Source organism: Solanum tuberosum, unplaced genomic scaffold, assembly GCF_000226075.1.
Source record: "Solanum tuberosum cultivar DM 1-3 516 R44 unplaced genomic scaffold, SolTub_3.0 scf00038, whole genome shotgun sequence".
Taxonomy (NCBI): Eukaryota; Viridiplantae; Streptophyta; class Magnoliopsida; order Solanales; family Solanaceae; genus Solanum; species Solanum tuberosum.
The window spans coordinates 732,998-739,858 of NW_006238966.1; positions in this window are offsets into that span (position 1 = coordinate 732,998).

Sequence of the window (6,861 nt, forward strand, 5' to 3'; positions counted from 1 at the left end):
CTAATCTGAGGTAAAGGTAAGGGTTAGTAAATTATACACACGTAGCTGGACCAAGGTGCGGGGTGAAATTCTCTAGATGCCGGACCAATGATTTAGAGATACCTAACTTATCACTTTGCATGTAATACACTAGGAAAGAATTGTTGTTACTAGAATTACTGCGTTATGAGCTTGTGGTGAACACGTATACCCTAGTTAATTTTCTTCATCTTGATAACAACCAAAATTGACTTTTGTTTACATTCTTACAATTTGTTTCACAAATCACCCCCCTTTAATTACTTGTTTCTGGAAGTAATTTGACTAAACGAATATAATTGTTGGTTAAAGTGAAGTCTAAACCATTTTCCTCGTGGGATCGACCCCAACCTACAAGTTGGGTTCTTTACTTGATAGCGATCGATTATGCTTCTTTAGGGAGGTGTAATTTGAGCATATCAAATTTTGGCGCCGCTGCCGAGGAATTTGGCTTTTAGATTTATTTTAAGTACATTATTGAACTTTAGTGAAATATTTCCTAATTTTACTTTTTATTTTTGTTTTTGTCTCTCTCAGGTTCTGACTCTAGTGTATGCCAAGTACACGGAACCAGGGTGAACCACTTACTCCTTACAATCCAGAGTTGAACCGAACTTTGCAAAGAATGAACAATAAAGGAGTTCAAGTTAATCCTATAGGAGGCAATCTAGGTGATGAAATTTAGTTGCAACCTCCGAGGGTAGTTGGTGGGGACAACCAGGTTCTAGCTTAAAATCAATTGGGAGATGCAGTGAGGGTGCATGGTCCACCAGGCCCACGACTTCATGACAACTATAGGGGCAACGTCAATATTGCTGACTCTGATGGACCTCTTGTCCTACCCCCTTTGCCTCCGGGGCACACATTTGTAGTGACCAGTAGCTTGATGCAGATGCTTACAGCGAGGGGCTTGTTCTCAGGGCTGCCATCGGAGGACCCACATGCTCACATAGCCAAGCTAAGGGTGGTTTGCAAGAGTTGTGTAGGTCGACCAGACTTGGATATGGATGTCATCGGATTGCGAGTGTTCCCTCTATCACTGACAGGCGATGCTGCTGTATGGTTCACTGAGGTTCTTTATAACTCAATCTATACATGGGACCAACTGAAAGACATGTTCTTATCAAGATATTATCCAGTGTCCAAGAAGCTCAATCACAAAGATAAGGTCAACAATTTTGTCGCACTGCCTGGAGAGTCTGTCAGTAGCTCTTGGGACACATTCACTGCGTTCATAAGAGGTGTTCCAAATCACCGTATTGATGATCAGTCGCTGAAGGAATATTTCTACCGAGGTCAGGATGACAACAATAAAGCAGTGCTTGATACTATTGTGAGAGGTTCATATGGTGAGTGCACATACACACAGATTGCAGAAAAATTGGATAAGATCTCTCGCAACAATAAAGCATGGAGCACTAGGAGGTCGGATAGTGGGAGAAACACATTTGCCGCTCATGCTACAAACAACTAGTCTGCGGATGAGATTCGTGAGGAGATGGCTCAGATGAGGACTTGACTAGAACTCAACCACCAGTTGAAGAGTGTTACTATGAAGAGGATGCTTATGCAGTGAATGATCAGACGGGGGTTTCCGACCAAACGCCTAAGGATCCAACATGGAAAATTGGTGTCAAGGTCGGAACTATGGCAATTACAATCGAGAGGGTCAATATGTCCGGGATGGGAACTTCAAACGCGAAAACAACTACAACCGGAATAACTATGGCAACAGAAATGATCGGGTTGGACCTTATGTTCCCCCCTCAAAATTGGGAATCTGGTACTAGGGAAGCTGGAGGCAATATGGCGCATAATGAAGATATGATGCAGAAGATGATGAGAAGGTTTGATGCAACTGATGAGAATGTAAAGGAGATGAGAAACGACTTGTATGGTATTGGTCAAAAGGTTGATGCACATGCAGTGTCAATAAAACATCTAGAGCAGCAGATGACTCAGTTGTCTAGTACGGTGAACCCACATCAACCTAGCACTCTTCCTAGCAACACCATCCAGAATCCAAAGAATGATGGTCATTGTATGGAAGTTACAACTCGAGGAGGTAAGCAAACCATTGATCCACCTATGCCGTCTGGGGTGGACGTTGAGATCAGAAAAGAAGATGATGAGGTAGATATTAGAGAAGAGTTTGAGAATGCGACAGAGAAAGAAGCGGAGATATCTCAGAAAGTGGTCCCTATACCTAAACCTCCACCACCTTTTCTACAGAGGTTAGTGAAGAAGACTGAAGACGATAAATATCGTAGGTTTATTACTATGTTGAAGCAGCTTTCCATCAACGTTTCTTTGATTGGACCTGCTCCATAGTCTGCTAGTGCACATGCACCAAAGAAGAAAGGTAAGTTCAAGAATCAGAATTCTCAGAACATCAGAGCTAGACCTGCACAATCTCACGGTAGTGTGGCACAAGGAGGTAATTGGACTCCTGCATGTGCTAAGTGTGGTAGGAACCACCCAAGAGTGTGTCGCGATGGTTTAACTGGTAGTTGGGTCAGACAGGTTACTTCATGAGGGAGTGCCCCAAGAATAGGCAGGGAAATGGGGGCAATAGAGCCCAATCTTCTTCAGCAGTCCCAACGGAAAGAAATACCCATAGAGGAGCTTCTTCTAGAACAGGTGGGGGTGAAAACTGTCTGTATGCTATAGCTAATCACTAGGATCAACAGAATTCACCAAATGTTGTCACGGGTAAGCATAAAGTTTTTACTTATGATATTTATGCCTTGCTTGATCCCGGTGCGAGTTTGTCATTTGTAACTCCATATGTAGTCATGAAATTCAACATTTCCGGAACAACTACTTGAACCTTTTAATGTTTCCACACCGGCTAGTGATTTTGTTCTAGCAGAAAGAGTCTATCATGATTGTACCATATTTGTCAATCACAAGGACACTATGGTTGATTTAGTCGAGCTAGATTTGGTGGATTTTGATGTTATTTTAGGTATGGACTTGCTTCATGCTTGTTATGCCTCAGTTGATTGTAGAACTCGAGTAGTCAAGTTCCAGTTTCCTAATGAACTAGTTATAGAGTGGAGGATTAGTTCAGCATAGCCCAAGGGTCGATTCATTTCATACCTTAAGGCCAGAAAGTTAGTTTCCAAGGGGTGCATCTATCACCTAGTCCGAGTTAATGACTCTAGTGTTGAGACACCATCTATTCAGTCAGTTCCAGTTTTTTAGTCAGTTTCAATAGGTCTTTCCAGATTATCTTCCCAGATTCGCTCCTGAGAGAAATCGACTTTGGTATAGATATTCTTTCGGATACTCAATCTATCTCTATTCCACCATACAGAATGGCTCCAGTTGACTTAAAAGAGCTAAAAGAACAGTTGATAGGTCTTCTTGATAATGGTTTTATTTGACCTAGTGTCTCACCTTGGGGAGCTCCGGTCTTATTTGTGAGGAACAAAGATGGTTCTCTTAGGATGTGTATTGATTACATCCAATTAAACAAGGTTACTATAAAGAATAAGTATCCCTTTCCGAGAATTGTTGATCTATTTGATCAACTTCAGGGTGCCACTTGTTTTTCTAAGATAGACCTTAGATCTAGCTACCATCACTTGAGAATAAGGGAAAGTGACATCCCGAAGACAGCATTCAGGAACCTTTATAGTTATTATGAGTTTCTAGTTATGTCTTTCCGCTTGACTAATGCTCCTGCACCATTCATGGACCTTATGAATAGAGTGTTTAAACCATATCTAGATATGTTTGTTACTGTGTTTATCGATGACATTCTGATTTCTTCGAGGAATGAGGAAGATCATACTAGTCATCTCAGAATAGTTCTCCAAACTCTCAAAGATAGAGAGTTGTATGCTAAATTTTCCAAGTGTGAGTGTTTGCTTGAGTCTGTGGAATTCTTACGCCACATTATTTCTGGTGATGGGATTTGAGTTAACACTCAAAAGATTGAAGTAGTGCATAATTGGCCCAGACCCACATCTCCAATTGATATTAGGAGTTTCCTAGGATTGGTTGGTTATTATAGGAGGTTTGTTGAGGGGTTCTCATCTATGTTGTCCTCGTTGACATAGTTGACTCATAAGATAGTGAAGTTTCAATGGTCTGAAGCTTGTGAGAAAAGCTTTCAGGAATTGAAAATATGGTTGACTACTGCCCTAGTGTTGACCTTATCAAAGAGTACACGAGGCCTTGTTGTGTATTGTGATGAGTCCAAAGTTGGACTGGGTTGTGCATTGATGCAAAATGGCAAAGTTATAGCTTATGCCTCCAGACAACTTAAGATTCACGAGAAGAACTACCCAACCCATGATCTAGTGTTGGCTGTTGTAGTATTCACTTTAGAAATATGGTGTCAGTATCTTTATGGTGTTCATGTAGATGTGTTCACCGATCACAAAAGTCTCCAGTATATATTCAGTCAGAAAGAGCTTAATCTCAGACAGAGGAGGTGGTTGGAGTTTCTCAAGGACTATGACATGAGTATTCTCTCTCACCCAGGTAAGACTAATGTTGTTGTGGATGCTTTGTGCAGGTTGTCTATGGGTAGTACTGCTCATGTTAAGGAGGACAAGAAAGAATTACCCAAAGATGTGCACATACTTGCATAATTGGGAGTCCTATTAATTGATTTCAATGAAGGTAGAGTGGTGGTGATGAATGGGATTGAATCATCACTAGTGTCCAAAGTGAAAGAAAAACAAGACCAAGACCTTGTTTTGCTTGAATTGCAAATGTTCATAAGAAGAAAGTAGTGGATTTTTAACAAGGGGGAGATGGTGTTTAGACCTATAAAGGTAGATTGTGTGTGTCAAGGGTGGATGACCTCTAAGAGAAGATCATAGAGGAAGCTCATAGCTCCAGATACTCTATCCATCCTGGTTCCACAAAGATGTATCGTGACTTGAGAGAAGTCTATTGGTGGAGTAGTATGAAGAGGTGTATTGCAGAGTTCATTGCTAAGTGCCTGACTTGTCAGCAAGTCAAGGTAGAGCACCAAAAGCCCGGTGATATGGCCCAGAATATAGATCTTCCAGAATAGAAATGGGAGATGCTCAATATGGATTTCATTACTGGCTTGCTGCGATCCCATAGGCAGCATGATTCGATTTGGGTGATTGTAGTTCAGATGACTAAATCAGCCCATTTCTTGCCGGTCTAGCATAGCGTACGATTCAGACTTTAAAGGATATGTTGAGGGCTTGTTTGATCGATTTCAAAGATAATTGGGATGATCACTTACCTCTCATTGAGTTTGCTTACAACAACAATTATCATTCTAGCATCAACATGGCTTCTTATGAAGCTTTTTTATGGGAGGAGATGTAGATCCCCTATTGGATGGTTTGAAGTTGATGAAGCAGGGTTGATAGGACCGGATTTGGTTCATCAAGCTATGAAGAAAGTGAAGATCATTCAAGAAAGGTTGAAAACAGCACAAAGTCGTCAAAAATCCTATACCCATGTTAGGAGGAGAGACTTAGAGTTTGATATGGATGATTGGGTGTATTTGAAGGGTTCACCCATGAAGGGTGTTATGAGGTTTGGCAAGAAGAGGAAGATTAGTCCCCAGTATATTGGTCATTACAAGATATCCAAGAGGATTGGTAATGTAGCCTAGGGGTTGGAGCTACCGCCAAAGTTAGCAGCAGCCCATCAAGTGTTTCACGTTTCAATGTTGAAGAAGTGTATGGGCGATCCTTCACTTATTATACCGACTGAAAATATTGGTATTAAGGACATCCTATCTTATGAGTAAATTCCCGTTCAGATTCTGGATCGTTATGTTTGCAAGTTGAGAACCAAGGAGGTAGCATCAATCAAGGTTTTATGGAGGAACCAGTTTGTTGCGGAAGCTACTTAGGAGGATGAGTAGGATATGAAGAAGAGATACCCACATCTCTTTTCTTTCGGAGAAGCTTCAAACCAAGGTACTAATTCTTTTCTTGGTACTTTTTAAGTTGAAATGTTGTGTTAATATGCATGTTGAGTGTTTGAGCTCGGTGTTAGATGTTGCCACCCTTAGTCTACTTAAAGTGATCTCATTCGAGGACGAATGTTCCCAAGGGGGGGATATTGTAACATCTCGGTATGAGAAGAGCTAAAATTATAAAGAATTAATTTGGAAAGAGCTTATTTGAGATTTGTTCAAGTTAAGCTTAAGTTATGAGTTTTGGGGCAACTTCAAACGGCCATAACTTTTAGTATAGGATGAGTTAGGTGGCCCATAAGATATCAAATGAAAGGTCTTTGAATCCTCTTCCCAATGCCACCGAGTTTAGTAAATTTCATGTTTGATGAGGGAGATATGCATGTTTGAAGTCATCCTGTCCAGTTAAGGAAAGTTACCCGAATTGATGAGGGGTATTTTGGTCTTTTCCTTACACCATCAGCTTAAAACATTTTTAGTATTATTTTTGGGGTCAAATCTGATTTGGGTCAATTTTCACAATCCCAAATATGCTTACGGTTTTGAGAAGAGTTCAAGAGGAGAAAATAGGAAAGGTTCAAGGCATTCGTCAAGATTTGTGAGATTTGTTGAGAAAATTCAGTGAATTAAGGTATGTAAGCTTCCATAATGATTGATTCATTCACCCACATGCCAATCATAATTTGCATATTCTTCATTCTTGAATTTTGATGTTTGGTTGAGTTCTTGTGGCGATGATATTGTTAATGAATTCATCAGATATTTCGGGCAGGAGAGTTTAGTTTCAGTTTTTCAAAATGAATATATAGGAACTAAGTATTCCAAAGAGTAAATGTTTTTACATTTAAAATGAGAGGAAACACCAATTTTTAAACGAGTTCATGAGGAGTTTTTGAGTATAATATCTTTTTAAGAGAACC